The sequence below is a fragment of the Rhinolophus sinicus genome, linkage group LG03 (assembly GCF_036562045.2).
Source record: "Rhinolophus sinicus isolate RSC01 linkage group LG03, ASM3656204v1, whole genome shotgun sequence".
In the NCBI taxonomy this organism is placed as follows: domain Eukaryota; kingdom Metazoa; phylum Chordata; class Mammalia; order Chiroptera; family Rhinolophidae; genus Rhinolophus; species Rhinolophus sinicus.
This window is the reverse complement of record NC_133753.1, coordinates 50,150,639-50,176,336: the sequence shown is the minus strand read 5'-3', so window position 1 is coordinate 50,176,336 and position 25,698 is coordinate 50,150,639. Positions and strand designations below refer to the sequence as shown.

General features: G+C 38.4%; 1 long non-coding RNA gene across 2 annotated transcripts in view; it reads right to left on the bottom strand.

The window, feature by feature from the left end:
* Positions 1 to 157: 157 nt before the first annotated feature.
* Positions 158 to 25,698, bottom strand: part of LOC109447651 (uncharacterized) — a 225,395-nt gene continuing 199,854 nt past the window's right edge. For both annotated transcript variants that reach the window (XR_012494741.1, XR_012494742.1), the window contains one exon: positions 158 to 3,582. This is a non-coding gene — a long non-coding RNA (uncharacterized LOC109447651). The remainder of the gene's footprint in view (positions 3,583 to 25,698) is intronic.

Here is a 25,698-nt window from a genome sequence, read left to right as displayed (position 1 = left end):
GTTGCTAAAATTCTGTTTGACTTCAGACAAGTCACTTCTCCCTGGGCATTGAAGGCTGTTCTCTGTAGAAAGGACTAGACAACACATTCTACAGTTCTTTCTAGCCCTAGTGTTCTAGAAGTTTCCTTTTGCTAAGTTGTATGAGAGAATCATGTTAGCTGCCCCTTTCCCTCCAAGCAACAGCAACCCCCATCCCTCCTCCCCAAAACAGCTATCCTTTCGAAATTGTAGGGAAGCAGTTAGGTTTCTCTGTCCACTACCAGGGGGTTATGGGTGGTGATGGGGTGGGAGTGATGGGGTTTTCTAGTTAGTATCTTCCCCTGGAGAATGTCATTATCACAATAGCCAGGTTTCCTCGGGGGGCTATGGATACCGCCTTGTTCCATTAACTTAGGGCATACTTAGTTCCTTGCCAAGTGAAAGGTTTTTGTAAAGAACCTGGCTAAAATGAAAGCAAAAGTCAGGTTTAGAGAGTGGGGCCACATGCAGTCAGAAAGCTGCAAGTGGAAGGAAGGGCGAGTGAACCCTGTGCTTTGGGCCTGGGATAGAGGGGTACCACATTCTGTTTCAATGAAACAGTATTGAACACCAACTAGGTAGGTACCAGGAACTGTGTGAGAGGCTAGCCCTTGTCCTCAATGTGCTCATAGCCTTGTAGGGAAATTCTAAGACCACTTCACAACAGTGTCATAGAAGAATAATACAGGCATGTATAAGCTATTGCTGCTCTGGGTGGGGACGTACTAGCCTTGCCTATTTTTAGTCCCTCATTTCCAGCAGCCTTTTTGAATACCTGTCAGTTGACTGGTCTTTGTAGCAGTGCCTTAATTTACCATAACTATAGGCCTTAATTCACCATAGCCTAAGAAGGATTTATATTAGACTTTTTCTCCCTTAATCAATACTGAATGAATCCCTCAAGCTATGTGCCTACTTATACACACACACAACTTATGTCTAAGGCAGTTGGTCCTGAGAGAGGGTGGTTTTGTACCCTAGAGGACGAATGTAGCAATATATTTAAGTGGCACATTTAAAGATATTTGGTAATGTCTGCAGGCATTTTGATGATCACACCTAGGGTTGGGTAACTACTGGCATCTAGTAGGGAGAGGCCAGGGATGTTGGTAAACATCCTACAATGCACAGGCTAGTTCCTCCTCCACCCCCCACAGCAATCCTGGTATAAGGTAGTTGATCTAATATCACTCAACCAGTTGAAGAATGACAAAAACAATCCCACATCTGCTGTGACTTTGGTTTTAGTATATAAAAATAACTGGTTTCGCTGATTTTTGAAAAAGTTAGTTACTTTGATGTGGCTTGGTAGAGGCACAGCCTAAAGTGCTGTCAGTTGGTTATAGCCGAGGTTGAGTGTTCCCGGAATCCTGAGCCTCACACTAAGCAGGGGTCATGGGCGATATAGAGTTAATCAGTCATCAGAGGGGGTGGGGATAATGATGACAGATTTCTTGGGGGAAAAAATTGATCCAAAGACTGAGCCCTGGAGCATCATGACAAGTAGAGATCAGGAAGATAAGGAAGAATTAACCAAAGACACTTGAGGAGTGATCAGAAGACTAGATGGAGAACCAAGAGAGAGGGGCACCCCAGAAAGAAAGTAAAACAAGTGTTCAATGATTTCCAATGATGTTGAGAGATCAAACAAAATGGGAACATTGGATTTTAGTGTTGAGATCACTGAAGACCCTGACAAGAGCTTTTTCAGTGGAGTGGAGGGGGAAGAAGTAACTTGAGGGAGTTCAGCAAAGAATGGAAAGAAAGAAAACAGAAGAGTATAGACTTTTTTGAGGAATTTTGCTATGGAAGGGAATACAGAAATTGGCTAGCTAGAAGGGGGTTGTGTATTTGTTTGCTTTCTAGATGAGAGGTACTATAACATGCCGGTATTCTGATGGGAATGACCCACTAAAGAGGAAAATATTGGTGATATAGAAGTGAAAGGGGACACTTTGCTTGAACAATATTTTTGAGTTGGTGAGAAGGGATAGGACCTAGAACACAAAGGAGAGGTTAACCTAAGATGGCAGCATGGACAATTCATCCAGAATGTGTTAGTTATCTATGGATACATCATAAATTACCCCAAAATTTAGTGTCTTGAAACAACAAGAAAACCCACATTTATTATCTCACACAATTTCCATCGGTCAGGAGTTTAGCAGCATCTAAGCTGGGTGGTTCTGGCTCAAGGTCACTCATGAGGTTGTAGTCAAGATGTAGCCAAGGCTGTAGTCATCTGACGGTTTGACTGGGGGCTGAAGATTTGTTTCCAAGATGGCTCATTCGCATGACTGGCAAGTTCACGTTGGCTGGTGGCAGGAAGCTCCAGTTCTTCACCAGATGGACCTCTCCGTGGCAGTTTCCTCCAGAACAAGGAATCCGAGAAAGAACAAGGTAGAGGCCTCAATGATTTTATAATTTAGTCTTGTAAATCACACACCCTCAGCGTCTCTACATGCTATTTGTTAGAAATGAGTTATTAAGTTTTAGTCAAGGGGAGGGGATTTAGGTTTTACTTTTTGAAAATTCTCTGAATGTCAAAGAGTTTGAGGATATATTTTTAAACCACCACATATAGTAACAGGAAGGAAGTTGGCAGCTCTGGGCATAGATGCTGGCAGGTTGATGTATGTGATGGGAATCAGTAGGGGTTCTTCTCTGAGTACTTCTCTAATTTTACTGAAATAGGAAGCAATGTCATCAGTCAAGCGCGGGCATGGGGAGAAGGTTTGGACGTTTGAAGAACTCTCCTTGAACTAATTTGTTTCTCCTGGGACTTTGTCTTTGCCTGGGCACATTCAGTGACTACTCCTCTTTTCAATTCTTTCTCATTGATTTTTTCCTCTCATAGTTAGTAGACTCTTGAAGTTGCTTTAACCTGCATTCCCTATATCTCCAAATGGTTCAAATCCTTGCTTAATTCACGTATCTGATGTTCATTTTTGCAAGTCAACCTAGCAGTTCTTGCTTAATAGAGATTTTAGTATATCTCAACAAACCACATTTTTGTGTGGTCACTCTTTCCCCTGGCAGGAGTAACATACATACGTGTTAAGGAGGGGGCTTGCTCCTTCCAAGGCAGTATGGGAGAGTGAGTGGACTGGTAGGAATTCCAGGTGAACTAAGGTACCATTATGAATCCTATTTTACAGATGAGGAATCTGAGGCTTAGAGAGTTTAAGTTACTTACCCAAGGTCACAGCTCACAAAGGGCCCAGACTCAAAACTTGGTCCCAACCCACCTCTGGGGGTTTAGGAGGAGACTATGAGCATGCATCAAGATAATCATTTCAACTTTCCTACCCCCTCACTTCTTGACATACTTTCCCCCTTTTACATCAGTTTAAAAAAATTTTTTTCTAATTTCTTTGCCTTTTGATTTTAAATAACTATCCTACTGTTCTTTGTAGTAGAAAAGACAAGGAACAAGTAATCAGTATTTGCCTTGATTGGTATACTCAACTTTCTCTTTTGTAGCTGCATCACCATGCCTCACAGATGCTGTCGTCAGAACTATAACATGTCCAGACTCGTGGGAGACAAGAGCACCCACTGAAACTTGAAGGAAAAGAAAAAAAAACAACAAGGTGTAAACCTTACCTTTCAGACACACATTAGATTCAATAAATGTTTACCAATTTCTAGCCCCATGCCAGATAGGTAAGGAATTTTTAAAAACCTAACAGGGCTGGGTGGCGATAACCTATGTGTGACTATGACATAATGAAAACCAGTGTTTATTTACATCTTGCAAATTTCACATCACCCTAGATGGTGTCTCTCATGCATAGAATTCCACAGGCAACCTTATTAAAAGCAAGATTTCTCTTTAAATAGGAAGAATTTGTGAAGAAGGAAACACACAAAATTGGGTTCCAAATTACTTGCTGGTGGATTTTCTGCAATTTTGACTGTATTTACTTCTCTTTAGTAGATAAGGGTGAGGTGCAGAAAAATCAATGAAGAATGCTAACCACAGGATACTGCCTTCTCCGCTACCTTTTAAAAAACAAAACTATGATGGGAAAATTATACAAGTAAAAGATTATAAAGTTGTCTTATTAAGGAATAAAACTCATCTCCACTCAGAAATCCTATTGCTTTGTAGTCAACCCTGTCGAACCTTGAGAGCTGATTCTATAAGCGTTAAACCCCATCCCTCTCAACGTAAAATAAACAGAAAACCTATGCAATTCTGTTACCAGTTTCTTTTAATATATCCTGAGATAAGCAGAAAAGATGGGTGAGAAAGGAAGTTACCAAACGCTGTCCCCAAACTCTGAGTCATCTTGTCAAGCAGATTGCGGATAGATAAGACCACCAATGGGTATGCAAAAGTTAAGCATGATCTAGCTAGGATCTCAATAAGGAAAGACCCAAACCCAAATGTTGTGAATTAGTCTAACTTTAAAATTTTTAATTGTTTAATTATAGGTTTCTAACAGTTAAATTTAGTCAACCAGAAAAAGCCCTTAAGGATCTGAGTACATTGTTGTAGTGACACTGAACAACCTCTAGGAACATACGTTTTCCCATCTGCTGCTCAGGTTGCCTGTGCTGTCAGCAGAAACCCCAAGATGGCATTCTTGCCTTATTTTTCTAAATGACTCCTTTGGTTCAAAACAAAACAAAACCGTCTGAAAACCAAAAAGGTTGAGTGACTTGATTTGGGGGAGAGAGGGAGACAGTGACATTCTTTCTGTTACTGGGTGTGTTATCTACCAAGTAAGAACCTGAAGGAAGAGAATATAGAAAAGGTAAACTTTGGCTGAACCACAGATTAAGGGGAAATAATCATTGCTAATCTTTTAATTCCATTTTCTAGTTTAGAGCCTCTGTTCATCTATTGTCTTATTTTAATCTTCCGAAGCATCCTGTGTGATGTAGCAATAGGACGACTCTCATTTTATACAGGATAAAATGCAGGTTAGGGAGATGCCCTGAATTGTCTAACACAGTGTAGAATAAAAAGTGACTAGACCAGGCCAGCCCAGTGGCTCAGGCGGTTAGAGCTCCATGCTCCTAACTCCGAAGGCTGCCGGTTCGATTCCCACATGGGCCAGTGGGCTCTCAACCACAAGGTTGTCAGTTCAATTCCTCGACTCCCACACGGGATGGTGGGCAGCGCCCACTGCAACTAAGATTGAACACAGCACCTTGAGCTGAGCTGCCGCTGAGTTCCCGGATGGCTTAGTTGGTTGGAGTGCATCCTCTCAACCACAAGGTTGTCAGTTCGACTCCTGCAAGGGATGGTGGGCTGCGCCCCCTACAACTAGTAACGGCAACTGGACCTGGAGCTGAGCTGCGCCCTCCACAACTAAGACTGAAAGGACAACAACTTGAAGCTGCACGGCACCCTCTACAACTAAGATTGAAAGGACAACAACTTGACTTGGAAAAAAGCCCTGGAAGTACACACTGTTCCCCAATAAAGTTCTGTTGCCCTTCCCCAATAAAATCTTAAAAAAAAAAAAAAAAAGTGACTAGACCATTGGGATGATGTTGGAGAGAGTCAGAATTAAAGTCGCCTCTCTGTTTTGTTTGTACGTGGCCCCTCCCTCCCAGCCAACGGCTTCCCATTGATATTTAAACACATTCACACCTCTGCCATCACTTGCTCTGTTGTTAAATCCAAGGTACATGTTTCAATCTCAATTCTCTTGATTCCCTCAGCAGAAATTGACACTAGTGATCATTCCCTCCTTCTTAAAAGCACTTTCCCGCTTACTTCTGAGCTACATACTATACTTTCCTGGTTTTCCTCTTAGCTTCTGGTTATCCCATTTCAAGTCTCCCACGCAGGCTTATTTGCCTTTACCCAGGCCACGAGAAGAAGTTCCTTCTGGTTCTCTCCTAGTTCTTCTGCTCTTTTTGCCGTCCCTCACTCCATGTATCTCCATTGTTTTAAATACCAGTGACTGGCAAATTTAAATCTCCAGCCCAGACCTCTGCCCTGAGCCCTCAACATCTTCCCCTGGCTCTTTCAAAGGCCCCTCAAATTCAGCATGTCCGACATCTAGACTCAACCCCGGTTCTCTCATGTTTTCTAACTGGATAAATAGTGCCAGCACCCAAAGCATTGTTTAAGACAGACTTTAGCCTCATCCTCGACTCTTTTCTCTTCCTTCTCCTTTAGAGCCAGTCCACCACCAGGTCTCAATTTTGTCTAAATGTCTCTCAGATCTGTCCACTTTTCATCTTTGCCACTGCTGCTATACTAAATCTAAGCCACCACTACCTCTGGTTCAGACATCCCACTGTTCTCCCTACCACCACACTGGTTTCTTATTAACCTCCACAATGAAGTTAGAGGAATTTGTTTTCCAGAACATGAATCTAATCATGTTCATCGCTTGTTTAAAATGTGTCCGTGGCTCTCTATTGCCCTTATGAGGAGCACCAAAATCCTTAGCATGCTTTATAAGGCCCTGTGTGGTTTGGGTCCTGCCAATCTTCCTAGCCTCTTCTTACACCCTGTCAGCCTCTGTTCCCCAACCACAGCTTGCTCTGTGTGTTTCCATTCTATTCATTTGCTCTTCCTCCCAGGTCCCACCCACACCTTTTTATCCATCATATCTCAGATCACAGGTCATCTCCTCAGGCAAAGCTTCTCTGGCACTCAAATTCAAGTTCTTTCGGTATCTACTTTCAAAGAATGGTTACCACCCTTCAGAGTGTTATTTCAGGTTGTCACTATGCTTTACTTGATAACTATTTGATTAATGTATTTCTTTTCCCATTATACTCTCGGCTGGTTTCGGCTCACCATTTTAATACTAACCACAAACACACAGGTCCTAGTGTGTAGTGATGCTCAGCAAATATTTGTTGAAAAGACTGAATGATGAGAAAAGAATAGCAAGATCAACTTCGTTTATTTCACTATTTTACCCAGTTCAAACCATGCTACAGATTTTCAGGAAGAGCTAATACCATCTATTTCATCCTTCAGGGGTCTTGAATAATTTCCAATTTGGTTACTTTTTAATATCATCAAACAAGTTCCACAGTTGTTTTTAAATGTTAAAAACAAGGTGCTATACCCCTAGAAATGAATGTCTATTCATTGGAACTCATATTTCTCTTAAATAGACATTCAGATACATTCCATAAGTCAACAAGGGGGTTTTTGTCATCAGTAAAAGGAGAAAATTCCATAGGAAGAATTCCGTTTTGAAGGAGATAAATTTCCTTGCCCAAATCGGAAGGAAGCTGACTCAGTGCCAGGTCCTGAAAGGATTCACTAAAATTTCTTTATTAATATGTAACTATTGGAGAGTGGACTGAAAACAGGACACTGAATTACAGTAGGAAAACAGTCAAATTAGAGAGGGTTAACATAGCTGAGACTCCTCTACCTGAGAAAAGTATCATGATGATCAAATTAAAATGTTATAATAATATAAAAACATAAAACATGCTATTGATTTTCCTGGGGTCAATCTGATGAAAGCTTTTAAAACTAAAAACGCTTTTAAAACTAAGCATATTCTTTACATCAAATCAAATAATTGCTAACTCCAATACTTGCATTTAAAAGATGATATGGTTCCTCTGAAAAGAAATTTGTAGTTAAGGAAATGTGACATTTCGGCAGACTGTAATTTTTATTACAAAAACATAATTGTGTTTTCTCCCAAAGAACCTTATGGTTATATTTATACACACAGACTTGCTGGGAACATGCCACTTAATTTATTCAAGCTATTTGTCAGTAACTGGATATTGGATATTTAAAAAAATTTTTTAAATTTGAAATTGGATATTTTAAAGAATTTACCATTTTGGTTGAATTCCATAATAAATTGGTGAGTTATTTCCTAAACAAATTTATTGTGGTAGAAATTCAACTAATCTCTTTTAAAGCCTGAAACATATAGGAAAATTAATAACTACTTATAAACATAGAAACCAATGAAGGATAACTCATCTTTTGCATTTACTTGTCATTCTAACACAGAATTTTAGAATATTCTGAATATTCTATATCCTTTGGAATTTTATCCTTGATTAGCAATTACTAATCTAGAAATTTAGAAATAAGTTTCTAAGATTTATTTAGAAAAATAGATAAATACTGCTTTTTTTCTTAAATATTAACCAGTTCTAACTTTTGATTCATCTTTAAGATAAGTTGAGGACAACTATAAAACCTCAGAGATGTATTTTTAAAGGTAGAGTTTTTATCTTTAGTCTAATTTAGGATCTCTGGGATAAACAAGATATTTTACATATACCGCTAGGAATAATTGATAGTTCAAGCTTCTGTGTGTTATACTTGTTAAAATATTTGCATTCAAAAGCAAAGTCAGAGTTGCAGCTCAAGGCTATATGTATATCTTTCCTAAGGAACACAAGACATAAATAGCATTTCAACTGTAATTGTTTTGAAATCATAAATTTAAAGACACAGACCTGCATTTTTAAAAAAGAGGCCACTGTCCTCTTCATTCAAGTTTTTGCACAGAGTGTATGCATGTGCCACACACCGTGGCAGGTATTGGATATAAAGGTAATTTGAGTGCCTGTCCTTAAGAAACTTGAAGTCTAGTGAGGGGATACTGACTGTAACTAGGTAATTGCAATGCAGTGTAAGAAGTACTGTAATTGGAGTACTGGGCTACTGGGAGCTAGCAGGAAGAGCTCTGGACTCGTTATTGGTGATATTCACTGAGATTCTGGGTCTTCTCCTTGGCACAAGGTAGGATTGGACTTCTTTACTTCTTTAAAGTTAGGCATGACTTACTTTGGCTAGTGAAATACGAATAGAAGTAACACAAGTCATATCTAGGTGGACAGCTCTTTTCCTTCTTGGTGACTGGCATTAAGTACAAGTAGGCTCCATTGGGCTCGGAACACGGGGAGAGGCTGGCATGGAGCAGAACTCCCAGTTATCCGCTATGGAAATACAGTGTGCATCAGAAATAAACCTTTATTTTTCTTTAAGCCACTGAGATTTGGAGGATGTTTTTTATTGCAGCACAGCCTAACTTATACAGACTGCTACATACTTTACTCCATCCAAAATTGGAGAATGAGACAAGTTTCCCAGTGTGCACAAGGCTAAGCTGAGACCTGAAGGATGAATAAGAGTTGTCCAGGTAAAAAAATCATGTTTTGAGAAGAGGTTTTTGTTTGTTCAATTTACAAATAGAGTGAAGTGGTCCAACAGAGAAACTGGAGATTACTCTGAGTAGGGCTCATATTAATTGCTTATCAAGGATAAAATTCTAAAAGATTTCTGACAGGTTTATTTGGGCTCTTGCACATAGAAAGGAGAAATGAAGCACCAAATTTCTGTGTACCAAAATAATGGCAACTGTCCTTTATGGAAAATTCACCTGCAAAGTTCAAAGTAGCTCTCCTTTTTCCAGAAGGGGTATTTATATTCCTTACTCACTTATATCCTTGCCTTGATTTGTATTTACTTCTTTACATATAGACTCAAATGAATTTTTCATCTGTCTCTGTCTTTGCATGTCTACTAGATTGTGTGTTCCTTGAAGCAGGCCCATGTCATTTTCATTTTTATGCATTGAAGGGACTCAAATTCCTATTAAGACCGCTGCCATTATTATTAAAGGAATCTAAAAGTAGACCACAACCATGGCTAGCTTCGAAATAACTGCTTTAAAATGGAGCTAAATCTCTGTGCACGGTTGGGGGTATATCCATTAAAAAATGCTCCAATACATGCTGAGGTCTTTTGATGACAGTGAAGGCTCACGGAATTCACTGCTCATGAACTACATTGTAGGGCCACCTCTTTCTTGTGAGCCCTTGGGTTTAACTTTCACAGTCTTGGTTTCTAAACTTGTGAACTGCATGGAAAGCCTGCCCTACTCACCTCTCAGGAATATTGTGGGACCCAAATGACAACTCAGGACTTTAAAGTGCTGTAAAAGTATGATGTAGTATTCATGTTACTGCTGTTAGCAGCACGATTCGTGGGTCCTTAGGGGAAGTGGGTGTTATGTAAAACCTGTGCATCGGTTAGACCTGGGTTTGAATTCTTTCCCCATCACTTAATAGTTGTGTAATCTTGGTCAAGCCACAAAATCCCAGCACATCACCAATTTTTCGTTGATTTAAACTAGAATATTTTTCTTATACTAATATTCTTAGAGAAGAAGCCTGGCATATTAGAAGGCAAGCCTTGAGCTTTGTAATAGAATTCAAATCCCACCTCCACCACTTATTAGATATATGATCTTGAGTAAGTTCATTTGCATCCTAAAGCTTTAATTTCCAGGTATAAAATGGGGAGGGTATTATCCAGTTTCCCAAGGGTAAGAGACCACTTGAAGTAGAAAGTGCTGGCTTATTACGCCTTTGTTTACCATAGAGCAAAATTCATCCCTAAAAATTCTGAATCCAAGCTATTCATGGAAAAAACCCAGTGACACTCAGCCTAGAGGATCCTTCCATTATCCAACATAGAGAAAATGACTGAATAAACTTAAACCTAAACCTTGCGTCATTTTGTGACTCACCAGACCAGACAAGATTCCTATTTACTGGGAGGTACCGAAAGCAGCTCATCACACCCCATTTCCTCATCTTCCCCTCTCTTTCCTTTCCATGGAACAACAGTGACTTGTCTTCCCCAGGGATTTATAATACAAGGAGCTTTAGGAGAGAAAAAAAGAGAGATGGGCTACATTCTAATAAAAAGCATAGCACTCTATGGTCAATTCTGTCACACTTTTGGCTGTTTTCTTAAGTACACAATCTTGGCCCAATAAAATTGTGCACTGTGGTCACTGTCACGGTCTATCCAGCTTGCAGCTGGATTAACTGCTCTCGAGGAGGTGAGCAGCAGATTCTCCAGTGTGCAAGCCTCTCCTCACACGTAACCTCTGAGGTCCGGTCTCGAAGAAACTGCCTAAGTGAGCTCACTGAGTGTGGTTTGTGCACCAGCAGCTCTGGCATTGCCCAGGAGCTTGTTGGAAATGCAGACTCTTAGGTTCTACCCCAGACCTACTGAACCAGACCTACATTTTAACAAGATTCATCTGTACTTGAAAGTGTATGAAGCAATGCCCTAGAATATGCCTGACACCAGGTACCAAAGACAGCCATTCTTCAGGATGTACTGGAGAAAACCCCACAAATCTCTTCACTAAAATTCCTAAATTACACAAGATACTCAATTAAAGAAGCACTGGTCTGCCTGCCCTACCACACTTGGAGTGTGTGCTTCTCCAAGTATAATAAAGACATTTTTCACTTTGTAAAGAAAGATCTTCAGATTTCAAAAGTGCCTAAAACCATATAGCTATGCATTTGGGTACATGTAAAATAACCTTCCTTTTCTGTAACTATTGGTTTTGGCTGATAGAAGTCCTGCATACAATCATAGTTCAGCGAAATTACCATATCTTAATGAGAACTTTAAGATGAAGGAAGACATCCCAGTCAAATGATAGTGAAATTGATACGATCAAAATGAAATATGTGGCATATTTATCTAATCAGCTAGAGCTGCAATCTCTAACCGCAGTCATTTACAGCTCAATCAACTCATCTAGTCATTATCAGCTAATGATACAATGAGTGATTACCCCCACATTGAGATAATAAGTGAGTTCATGAAAATCAGCACTTCTATTATAAAGTGTGACAGGTAGGACTGAAAATAAGGTCTTTGAATGCCTGGCTTACCTGACAAAAATTTAATAGGGAAAAAAAATGGAACTGCATGGTTATAAGAAGAGGTCCATCCCTTTTGGAAAGCAACTTAGCAATTTGTATCAAGAATCATCAATATGTTCACACTTTTGCACCATGTAAATTTTCTTTTAGTTTGAAACAATGTCAAACTTTCAAAAATTGCAACTGGTGTACAAAGAACTTCTCTTATACCATTTGAGAGTAAGTTGCTGTTATGATATTTTATTATCCAAGACTATTTTAGGGTAAATTTCCTACAAATGAATATATTCTCCTACATAACCAAACTACAATCATCAAAATTAGGAAATTAACATTAGCATATTACTATCATCTTGTCCTCACACTCTATTCAAGTTTCGTCAATTGTTTCTATAATGTCTTTATAATAAAAGGATCCAGATCAGAATCACATGTTGCTTTTAGTTGTCATGGCTAAAGATAGCTATATAGATATGATATGTATATCTACACATTAAACCATGAGTATAAATCGATACTTTCAATTTGAATCCGATACCACATGGTTTGTTGTAGTTTTCTCCTTATCAGTAATTCCCTTCTTCGACAATGAGAAATCAGACTCCCATTATTGTTAGTATATTTACTAATTGGATTAACCCATTTGTGCATAACCAGTCACTGCCACTACCTTTGTTCCCACGGGGACACCCTAATCAACCTCCTCTCACTCTCCAGGGCTTCTCCCACCCTACCTACTATGCTTTGCCCCATGTAATAGTTTTTATGTGTAGCATACTTTATGTATTCGGAGTTCAATTTCTTTATTTTCTGGGAATTTTAAGACTATTTAACTTATAGGACCTTATTTAATCTCTATAAGCCAATCAGAACAGAGTGCCTTAATTTAAAATACTTCATAATCTAACTTATTAATGACTCCAAAGATAGGAAAACATTTCACATTCATACTATGAGAACGTAAAAGACTTTCTGAATTATAGATACATAGATACACATACTTATAGGGAGCGTACATCTTCAGTTTCTACAATTTTATGCAGCCTAATTACCCATCAATAAGGAAATGATTAAATAATGGTAAATACATAAATTATTAGGCAGTCACTAAAAATTTGGTTGAGGACCTCTTAGTTAAAAGGGCAATTTGAGCACATATGTAGACTCTAAGTCAGAGCAACAAAAGCTGGAAGCAAGGGTGTGCTATGACTTCAGTGACCAAATATTCCAGTTTACCTGGGACAGTCCCAGTTTACCTTTGTTGTTTTGTAATTATCTCTCTCTCTCTCTCTTTCTCTTCTTTTTGCTTTCAAAATTATCTCAGCTTAGATGATAAATTATTTGGTCCCTCTAGCTATTATTGGTTCGCCTTAGGGTGAAGGGATCAAATCTCAATCTTAGTAATTTCTCTAGGAAACATCCAAGAAGAGTAAACCACAAATAATAGGACTCTTTCTGTAGTGTTTCCACCCAAGGTCAAAGCAGTGGCTGGCACATTATAAGCACTCAAAAATGTTAGCTATTATCGTTGTTATTATTATGTTTGATGTGACTAGACAAGCTGAGCAAATATACAGCACTGCTGTGGCTGACTCTTTATGAGGGCAACCTTGGACTTGGGGCGCTGCCTGGAGTACTCTGGGCAGCCATAACTAAGATGTAGACAAAACTCATAGGCACAGAGGTGAAGCTCCCTGCTGTAACTATTCCTGCTATACCTTATTCATTATTTTCCACTGGCTTCCAGATATAAGAAAACTACAGCACATTTAAACTTTTTTTTTTCTCTCCATTTGTTTGGGCTAAAATGTTTGAATAGGGATCTCAACAATTTCAGACTTATCTGAACTCATAAAAGCAGACCAGTGCGTATACTGTGAAAAACAATTGAAAAGACAGAGCAGTTCAAGAGAAGGAGACAAATCTTAGCAATCAATTTGTCTCTTATTACTGAAGCAACAAGATAAAATTGAAAACTTCAAATAAATGGTCTTGTCAAGATTCAGGAGGAGTTTGAATCATAAAGCTAGAGAAGACATGAATAGAGCCTGAGCAGAAAAATTCAGTCCAAGAAAGAGGTTATAACGATAAAAAAAATATGAGTGCTAAATTAAAAACTAAAATGGAGGCAGCAAACTACAGACAATGAAGGAAATTGATAGCTATACATGTTCTCCCATGACTTAGAAGAGATTTACCAGGATAGAAGAGATTGACATTGAAGAGAGATATGAAAAATTCAAAACATTTATATAAGGAATTCTAGAATAAGAAGACATAGCAGACAGAAAAGAAGCAATAATAAAAAATATAATAGAAGACAACTTCCATCAGCTGATAAAAGACTTGAATATTCAAAGCAAAGGAGTTAATTGAGTGGCTGGCAAATTAGTGAAGAAACTCATACCTAGACAGGTTTTGTTGTATTTTTGAAAAAAAATTCCTATAACTATTTACAAAGTAAAACAAAAGGTCAAATTTCTTTACTACAACACTAAATTTGATAAGACAATGGAGCAAAAGCTACCAGAGGGTTCAAAATAAAGGACTATGACCAGAGACTCTTATCTTCTGTGCAAAAGACTCAGAGACAAATAATCAGAAATTCAAGTATTTTGAACCTACCAATAACATATATCTCTTTTAAAAGTAAAAATATTTTGATTAAAAAGTGAATCAAAATAAAGAACTCAAGAATAGATAAGATGCAATATAGAAGAAATGGTAGAATGAACAGAGATAATGCAAATGTTAAAAAGCATTCTTTAAACGAAAACTCATAGACACAGGTTACCAGAGGGTAAAGGGGGGCGGGGTAGTAGATGAAGGCAAAAGGGATCAAACATATGTTGATGGAAAAAGAACTGACTCTGGGTGGTGAACACACAATGTGATATATAGATGATGTATTATAGAATTGTACACCTGAAACCTATGAAACTTTACTAAAAATTGTCACCCCAATAAACTTTAATTTTAAAAAAAAGCATTCTTTAAGAAACTTCACAATGTAAAAGTAATAATAATAAGAATCTAGGTCTATTTTACAAAACAAGGCAATGGACTATCTTTCTTGAAGGGTTTAGGGGTAGTTCTAACTACAAGTAGGATTATACAGATTTGCTTTTTCTTCTTTAGAATCTGTACAACCCAATCCTAGGGTTGGAAAGCTATAAAGGAAAGAATAGCTCCATGGTTACCTGTTAGAACCAGAAGTTACCTTCACGAAAGAGATCTAAGCCAATTGGCTTACCCACAGGAATGCAATTCTTTGGAGGAATTTTATTAGTAGATTTGCTTAGGGATTATGGCCATTAAAAAAATACATATTGGGGCCAGCCCGGTGGCTCAGGCAGTTGGAGCTCTGTGATCCTAACTCCGAAGGCTGCCGGTTCAATTCCCTCATGGGCCAGTGGGCTCTCAACCACAAGGTTGCCGGTTCAACTCCTCGAGTCCCGCAAGGGATGGTGGGGTCCGCCCCCTGCAACTAAGATTGAACATGGCACCTTGAGCTGAGCTGCTGCTGAGCTTCGGATGACTCAGTTGGTTGGGGCGCATCCTCTCAACCACAAGGTTGCCAGTTTGACTCCCGCAAGGGATGGTGGGCTGTGACTCCTGCAACTAACAACAGCAACTGGACCTGGAGCTGAGCTGCGCCCTCTGCAACTAAGACGAAAGGACAACTTGAAAGCTGAACGGCACCCTCCACAATTAAGACGAAAGGACAACAACTTGACTTGGAAAAAAGTCCTGGAAGTACACACTGTTCCCCAATACAGTCCTGTTCCCCTTCCCCAAATATATATATATATATATATATATTTTTTTTTTTTTTTTTTCCAAAATTAGAGTTACTGTTGTCTGTCATCATTACCCTGCCCAAGTATCCTTAAAAAAATGATAATTGGGTGATTTTCCATTTTATTAGGAAATATCTTTCAATGATGGATAAACTGAGACACTTAAAAGTTTATAATTTATTCCTAGCGTCTTTTGGAATCATTAAATGAAAGATTCTTAAAAAAAAAAGAATCTAGGTTTAAAATCTTTGATCATACCAAGAAAAGAAGCAAGATGGAGGGAGAGAAAGGAAGTAAAATTATGGTAAATTTCACACCTTTTATAAGAAAAAGTTAATATATGTTTTAATGATTGATATTGATAAAGAAACAGGCTCAAACAATTTTAGAAAATTTAGACAATTCAAAAAATTTGTAGTTACAGTAACAAATATACAGCAAAAAATACTACTATAAAAAGAAACATCATGGAAAATATCTTGACAAATGACAGTAATAAATAGATAAGAATAGGTAGTCTCAAAAGCAACTTAATTGATTCAAAAAGAGTTAAAATTTGATTCATGATTTACATATAACATTAAATATATCACAGATATATGTTGACATTGTAAGATAAGCTATATGACATCCTCGTGACCACTGAATAGATATATGACAGCCTCGTGACACATGAGGTGATGCTCAGTGAATGAGCAGTAGTGACACTGAATGTATATACATTAGGTATTTTCTCATGCAATTGCCTGGCATTCTCAGATATAACAGATAATATCTCAAAAACAGATACAAATAATAATTATTAAATTTGTTTAATATTTTTCTTACATATACACTTAAAGTTTTAATAAAAATATCTCCAATATCAATTTTTTTCCAATTTTAGCAGAACATTTATTATCATTTCATGAAACATTAATTATCTGTGGAACATAGTTTAAGAAATTCTGCTTAAATATATAGGAAGATCTCACAAATCAAAAAGAGAATGATGGATACTTTCAATTAAAAAAAATGGTCAAAGAACACTAACAGGTAACTAATGAAATAATAAAATTGGCCAAACATCATGAAATATATTCAATCTTTTAAATAAATATGGACATTAAATTGAAATATGATTTTCCACTTGTTAAGTGTACAGTGATTACGTATTATTCTCCCTACCAGCAAAGGTACTGGTCTTACACTGTTGATGAAAGTATAAAGCAGTACAAACTTTTGGAGTACAATTTAACATCATTAATGTTAAAAATCTTTAGGGGTGGCCAGATGGCTCAGTTGGTTAGAGTGTGAGCTCTCAACAACAAGGTTGCCGGTTTATTTCTTTGTGCTGTGCTTATTTCTCTTTTTCAAATAGTATTTTTTAAAACCATGAATAATCATTGTTGAGATTCTGTAAAATAAACTGACAATATGAATAAGAGCATTAAAATATTTTTACTATTTGATTTAGCAGTAACCTGGGATAGAACAAATATGAAGTGTACACAAATGTTTATAAGCCATAATATTACTTAATATATTATTTATAATAGTGAAAAACTGGAAACAACTTAAAAGTTCAACAATATGAGTTTGGTTAAATAAATTGTGGTACTGTCATGTTATAAAATATTAGGCAGTTGTTAAAATATGTAATCCAATAATTTTTAAGAACATTGGAGAAATACTTATGATATAAGCAACAAAATCTGGCTATTAAATTTATATAATCCATTGTGTAAACATATATTCTATATATAATATATAGAAATATACTGAGAAATACTGAAAGAGAATGCACTAAAATTTAGTAATGATTATAGCCAAGTGATTTTAAATTTTCTTCACTATACTTCCCTGAATTTCCCCAAACCTTTTAATAAGGAAAAATGAAATAATATAGCTGAGAAAGGTGAAAAGATGGTTATAAAGATTGTGCAGCAACATGAAGATCATGCATGATGAATTGAGAATGTAAAAGACAAAATTAGAAGTACACTCCGTGGTACAGACTGAATATTTGTGAAGCCCTAACACCTAGTATGGCAGTATTTGGAGAAGGGGACTCTTGGGATGTAATTAAGATTAAATGAGGTCATAAGGGTGGGACCTGATCCGCTAGGATTAGTGTCCTTGTAAGAAGATATCCGTAATCTCCTTCTCATTCCCAGAGCGCACACCAAGGAAATGACATAATAAGAAGGTGGCCAGGAAAAGAGGCCTCACCGGAAACTGAATTGGCCAGAATCTTGATCTTGGAATTCTAGCCTCCAGAACTGTGAGGAAATAAATGTCTACTGTTTAAGCCACCCCATCGTCTATGGCATTTTGCTCTGATAGCCTGAGCAGACACTAGGTTAACAACATTTGTCTTTTTTGAATGGAAGGAAACGCTCCACAGAGAAATCGCTTCTGGAATACCTTCTCCTGTTTCTAAAGACAACAGGAAGATAGTGACTTAGCAGGTGATGAATCATGGGTCATAAGAACAGGTCCTACTGCTTCTGTTGGGGCATGAGCTCACGGTGAGCCACCAGGGTGGGGCCCCACGCCTGGAGCAGCATGGGCAGTGCTGGTGACTGATTTTAAAGGTGGTCAATGGCCCAGACACACATTCAGAGGCTATTAACTAGGTCTGGGAAGGCTCTTCCAGAAAGGATGACTGGGCTGGTGCTGTGGAGAGGGAACAGTGCCTTCAAGGAACAACACGGAACACCTTTGGCACTCTTCTCCGCCTCTAAGAGTTGCTTAGAAACGCTTCAAAGAACAGATAGGCATTTTAGTGATTATACTTCAGGCTTCAATTTTCTTCATCCTGTTCCATTCTAAGTTAAAGACAGAACAGAGGGTTTCATTTTCCATTTTTGTAAAATAAATTAGTAAAGGAACAAAGGTGTCACACATAATCTTATTATCTGACAGAACACAAAAGTCACTGCAGATTTTGAGGCTCCCGTGAGCAGGCAAGCATGAGGGCAGGTCAGGGAGGAAAGATGGTAGATGTTTGCACACTATTGAATGGGCTGCGTATCATGGTATCAACATAAATGTGTTCTTTCTAAAAATCTCAAGACTTTTTCATGAAGTGGATAAAATCCAAATAACAATGTAACCTATGCTTTTGCCAATTAGCCACAAACCATCTGATTTCTCACCAAGTACTTGATTATTTTACCTACCTGTAAATGTTACTGACCAAATTATCTATCTATCTATCTATCTATCTATCTATCTATCTATCTATCTATCTATCTATCTATCTAGATATCTATCTATCTAGATATAGATATATATCTGATCAAAGGCCATGGAAATTCTGACCCCTGCAGCAAGTGTTAAGTTGGTTCACTTTGTGTGCCATGCTTGATAAATCATTATACTCTAGAGCCTGATGACTCACAAGTGACTCCATTAGATGCACGGATGTAGTAGCAATGTTTTAAAGTTGTCTACACTTGACTTCATTCTTTTAAATCAACAACCAACAGAGGCTGTGAAGAAAAAGGAAAGCTCATACACTGTTGGTAGGAATGCAAATTGGTGTAGCTGCTATGGAAGGCAGTGTGGAGGTTTCTCAAAAAATTAAGAATTATCATATGACCCAGCAATCCTTCTCCTGGGTATATACCCAAAAAATCTGAAAACATTTATCCGTAAAGATATATGGGCTCCAATGTTCCTGCAGCTTTATTTACAGTGGCCAAGACATGGAAATAACCAAAGTGTCCTTTGATAGATGATTGGATAAAGAAGTTATGGTATATATACACAATGGAATACTTCTCTGCCATAAGAAAAGATGAAATAGTGCCATTTGTGAAAACATGGATGGATCTTGAGATTATTATGTTAAGCGAAATAAGTCAGACAGAAAAAGTCAAGAGCCATATGACTTCACTGATATGTGGGATACAAAACTGAAAGCAACAAAGGAACAAGACAAACAAATAAACAAAAACTCATAGACACAGACAATAGTTTAGTGGTTACCAGAGGGTAAAGGGGGGTTGGTAGAAGAGGGTAAAAGGGATCAAATATATGGTGATGGAAGGAGAACTGTACCTGGGTGGAGAACACGCATATGTATTACAGAGTTGTACACTTGAAACCTATGTAATTTTGCTAACCACTGTCACCCCAATAAAATTTAATGAAAAAAAAATCAATGACCAACTCACTCAGCCCCCTAAAATCTACCTAATCTAATCAATAGAAATCTTTCCTTCTATACTCCAGAGCAGATGTGAGGGCAACCGTCCCTCCTGGGTATTACATAAAGCAAACATAAGAACTTTTGTGGAATAAATCTTTCTTATAACCAGCTTCTTCTCACACTAGGCTTCTCGTCATGTTGTGATGATTCTTGCATTTATGTGGAATCTTCCTCATTACTTGTCCCACCTCTTCCTCCACCTCCGCCCATAACGGGACCTCTAGAACCTTATCAAATGAGTTGAGGAGAACTTGATGATAGTGAGGGGCTTGATGCTGGATGCCAAATCCTGCCCAAAGAGAAGCAATTGGAACCTCTGATGTCTCTTAGGCCATGGAATTGACCGCTTGAGGGAACAATGCAAATGTAATGTTCTGGCAACATAATTTGTTATTTAGGAAAATTTATGCCTGTCTTGAGAAATGTTTGATTTGTCGAATTTTTACCATTTACAAAAGATTGTAAATTCCTCAACATTAAAGACGGTTTCATGCATTCCTGTTGTACATGCTACCTATAGTACATACTAGATCTGTATAGACATATACTATATACATAGTGGGACCTGACATAAATATCCACATCAATTAATAGGTTGAAAAGAATTTTCTGTCTGGCTCAGTAAAATATTTTATATTACTATTTTTGTCCAGTGAATTAAATGAACACAAGAGAGAACTGGTGGTTTTGAGGCAATGCAGATTCTTTCCTTGTTCACCTACTGTATGTTTCTTATTACAACAGTGTGCTTGCGTGTGTGTGTGTGTGTGTGTGTGTATACGCACATGTACATGGCCATGCCTGTACGTGCACACACAAGGTAAACTCTCAGACAGCCTAAATGACAACAGCATCTAGTTTCTCTGACAGCTTATGTCTGAAACAGTCAGCTGCAACTTACCTAAATGACAGCATTCTGACTGTCTGTTGCTTCAATAACCATTAAAAGAGGCTGTTTTGCTTGAACAAAAGTTAAACCATTGGGCTAATATTATGGAGTTCCTTCTCATGCATAGTGAACCCGACCAAGTTCCCTGAAACAGTTGTAAGTGTTATGAACAACTTCCACCCCACCCAACAAGTGCTATAAAAAGCCCTCAACGCTCACTTTCCAGCACCCTGAGAATCTCTCCAGGAAGAGCTGAACCCTTCTTATAATCTTTGCACTGGTTTGTATGTAGTTCCTCTTGTTGCTGCCTTTCCATCCACCTCCTTTGGACCCGTACTTTGTTTGCACTATCTATTTGGTACAAGACCAACACTTATGTTTGGATGCTGTTTCTCAGCAGGACACTCCTCACCCACTACCAGCTCAGGGCCTCAGAAGCCCTGACCAAATCAGAGCCACATGCTTCCCTCTTGCTCATGGGGAGGTTCAGACATCAGAAGGTGTTTTAGACTTGACTGTGTCACACACCCACAAATGTGAAGGTGGGCTTCCTACATCAGAGAAACCTAGCCATGCAAATGAAAGACCTATTGCATCCTAAAAGCACAACCTGTTTTCTTTTTTCAGGGCTTTAGGGGAATTGTGACAAGAAGTGTCCAGGGTACTACACAAGCAGGAGTCTCATCACAGATGCACACTGAAATACAAGGACTTGGGTTGCAAGTGAAAAGGAAAGTGAGAGTTTTGCTTCTTATTTGCCCTGTTTGACCAGTTATCCCTTCAGTGATATCTTCCATTTATGTAGAAAACGCCACCAAAAAGAAAGCAGAAACAAAGCTTTAGCGTTTTGTTAAAGAAACAATTTCTTTAGCATATCTGGCAATCAAAGTCAAGCCTTGACTCTCAGGCTTGAGTGTCCTAAACACTTGTGAACACCTCCTCCACCTCATTTTAGAGGTTCTCCCGGCGGCAGCACTCTTTCTTCTCTCCTGCTGCTTCCCTTGCCTTGCCTGCTGCAGAGGCTGGACAGAAAACAAAAAAGAAAGAAAAGAAAAGAAGACCCACATGACCCTATCTCTTATGGCAAATATCTGACAAATCCCTGGGAATAGAATTATGATGAACAGGTTGTTGTGAGGATTAAGGGCAATAGTGAATTGGAAAACACTCAGCACATTACTTGGCACATAGTAAGTACGCAATAAGTGCTATTTATTTATGTAGGCGTGTATTTGTTTACTTGCTTGTTTGTGTATTTTCCTACCATGGTTCCAGAGAGGATTTAAAGCAGCTTATGAAAATAATCACAAAGAGGCTAGCTATGATACAATCTGTGATTCTGTGCTCTAGAGTAAAAATATGGAGAGTATTCTCCCTGTATTTTTCCCACATCTTAACCTTCAGCATCACCAGTTTCTGCCCAGAAATACATCTTGCAAGGTATTTTCTACCTAAGTTAATACAGCTGTCTCTAAAAGTCTGGCCCTCAGAGGAACAATCTACACACTGCACAACTGCACCATTGAGTCTGTCACCATTTAGGTCCTTAGAGGCAATTAACAACATCATAGAGCAGGCAGAATCAATACAAACATTAAAAAAGATTGCCAGGAGGATGTGTCCAAACAGACAGCATGTGCCTGGACAGAGAGAATGTAAGTATAGAGACAATGCAAGCAGCTTGACAGAGAACCAAATCAGGAGTAGGAAGCAGAACTGCATCTGAGCCAAGGAACTTCCTAGTGGTCCCCCGAGATGGAAGGAGATGAGACCATCAGCCTGTCCTCAACACAGCCACTCTATTCTCCGATGCAGCCATAGATACAAGGCCCCAAGCCGTGAATAACGGAGGAGATTCAGGCGCCTTTAGTCCTGCCCAACGTCCGCATTCCAGGAGAGGACTCAGGCACGGAGCAGTAGACCAGGCCCGTTGCTATTTCTCCATTGAACCGTTGACAACAGGTTCCAACTTTTAATGAGAATTTATTTGAAGATTCAGCTATAACAGAAGAAAAATTCTACATGGAAAATCACTTACAAACGCCATATAGGCTCAAACTTGCCTTAGAGTGTCAGGTGGGGCTTATTCCCAGCCTTACTGCCAGCCTGCAAGGGGCTGGTGGAAGCTTACCCTCTAACGGGGCTTCTGTCAGGTTTCTCAGGACATTGGATCTGTTCCAAATGACTTCCCAGCCCCAAAAAGAGGAGGATTCCCCCCCCCCCATTGCTCATTTAATGTCCCAGGGTAAACCTCTTCCCAGGATTATTATGACTTGGAGCACCCATCCCCTTCAGGGCAGACTCCTTAGAATGATTTCTTTAATCATTATAAAACCATCACAACTTAGCTGGTTATTTCCCAAAGTCACAGTAATTATATCAACTCTTTCTTCCTGACCTTGAAATAATTCTGGTTTAATATTTCATAATCACTTAAGTTTAACAGTAAACAGAGCTTTTGTAAGCATTCTGTCTTGTGACCCTTTACAACAATCCTGTGAGGTAGGTATTGTTCCCATTTAACAGATGAGAAAACTGAGGCGCAGAAGTTAAGTGGTTTGTCCTGCTTGAATGGATCAGGTGGGATTTCCACTTCATCGCAGTTGACTATCTAGTGCCTTGTAAGGAGATACCAACGTCTCCTTTTATTTCAACATGATGAAGATACTATATACATATTAGAATAAATTACTGAAGTAGATTGAGTAGAAAGTTAAATTTCTCCTTTATCTCCTCACCCCTCTTCACCTCCCAACTCATTTCTCCTCTCCAGAGGTCAACCCTGTTAACATCTGATGATGTGCCCATTCCAATCTTTTTTCTATCCATTTAAGAACATAGAATACACATATACTGTTTTTAAAATACATGCAGTTATATTGCGTTATATAAACATTTATTTCTATCACTTACTTTTTTCATTTAAAGTATATCAGGGAAATCTTTCCTTGACATTTGGTTGGATTTAAAAAAAAGAGATCTAGAAGTATTCCATAGTGTTACTGTATCATGATTTCTTTAGCCATTTTCCAACTTATGAATCATTAGCTTGTTTCCAATATTGTGCTATACAAACAGTGCTATAATGAGTAGCCTTGAATCCATATCACTGTGCATAGGTGTCCATGGAATGGCTTGGTCAAAGAACATGCACATTTTCTTAATATTTCGATAGATACTACCAACTCCCATCCAATATATACTCTAACAAATTGTATATGAAATTCTTTGTTCTGCAAATCCTTGCCAACAGGAAATACCATCAGTCCTTAAACATTTTGTTATTGTGAGAGCCAAGGAAGTCTAACTCATTGTTCTAAGGCCATCTTTCAATCCCAGATTCTAAGAAATTTGCCTGACCGGAGTATGCTTCTGAAAGTAATGACATGAAAAGAACAGGGACTGCAGTGGTGGTTTCAGATTTTCTAAATGGGAAAATCTTGAAGCTAATTGGATGGTGACTAGGAGACTGCACTGGAACTGTGTTTGCTTAGGAAGCCAGTTTTTTCTTTATATTGTATGTGATGTGAGTTGGCTATTGGGACATTGATGAAGATTATGGAATGCTTAAAACCTCCACCAGTTCCTTCCCTCCTCTCAGTTAATGCAGACATGGAAGTTCTGGGAAAGAGGCTGTGACCACCCAGTCATTCTGAAACAGACAAGTCTTGGTAGTGAGAAGAATGTTATTAGGGTGGTGCAAAGGTAATTGTGGTTTTTGCAATTATTTTTAACCATTTAAACTGCAATTACTTTTGCATCAACCTCATACATTCACACCCACCTCCATCTATGTCAGGGCAGCTTCCATTTCTTGGGCAAAAAGGGTTTAAGACTGAGTGACAAATGAAAACTCAAGCATTCTATTTTTCATTTAACCTCCAGTCTGGCTGTCCGAACGTAGCTGATGCTACCTAGAGAAGTTTCATATCAATTAACTAAGTTCCTATTGGGATTACAATTTTGCATGTATAGTAAAAAACTGTGGAATATGCTATCCCAGTTCAGGCTGGTGAACATTACAGTTTCTGAAAGGGACTTTGGAGTTGGATGTGGCATTAACTAACTATATTTAGTTCTGAGCAGGGATAACCACTGAGTGGCCCGCTGCATTATCAGTTTGAGAAATTACGCTTGAACCAAATGATTTGGGGAGAATCAGAAAGTGGACAGCTGGGGTTTTCTTTACTGTGAAATCAAAACATTTCCCAAGTACTTCTTTTTTTAATCCTGAACACAAATTTCATTCTAATTACATCACTAACAATAGCTGAACAGTGTGTGATCCACTGTGAAATGAATATTACTAATGTAAAAAGATCTTCAGCACATCCATCTTTTAAAAATTTAGTATCTTAATGTGATACATGACTTCGTCACCTTTTGTACTGCTTTCTGTTTGATTATAATTTTATCTATTAATCATGTTAATCCAATAGACTCTGCCTTAATCAAATGTGAGGCAATTACCCAGTACTTCAAATTATATTTTTTAATGAAAGACATTTTTTAAAATTGAATGCCAATTAGGGCCAAGCCAAATTTGTTCATCAAGTTTGGGTTATCACAGAACAGTATGAACCCTTGACTACACCTGTATTTCCAGCTCCTTCTTATGAGGGCGTGCTGTGTGCTTTTAGACATAGCCATTAACCTCTCTGTAATTCCCAGTTTTCCACCTGTGAAATGAGGATAATGATACTTCTGGCTAAGGAAATGATTTCATGACTCTTAGTTGAAAAATGCAGCTAGAATACCAATTAAAAAAAAAAAGCCTCATGTAATTTCCCTCTTAATTTCTTACCATAAGTGGTTTTCTTTTTTCTTAGCACCAAACTGCTTTTCGACATAGTTAGAGAACTACACATAAATCCACTGAAAGGGAAGCCAGACTGGGAAGGGTCTCTCTAGAGCAGTATGGACATTTATGGACAGAGTGACAAGGAAGTTTTACCCACAGGCCTCCTGAAATGAAGTCCAGTGGCCTCCTGGATCTATGCTGGTAAAGTTTGTAATGCTGCTTCCTCATTCCGCAGAATAGAGCCCCACGCTCCATGAAGGAGGCCTGTGACAGACACAGGAATGGGGAGTGGTGACCTGAGTAGAGTGAGACCGAGCTGATAGTTTAAGGG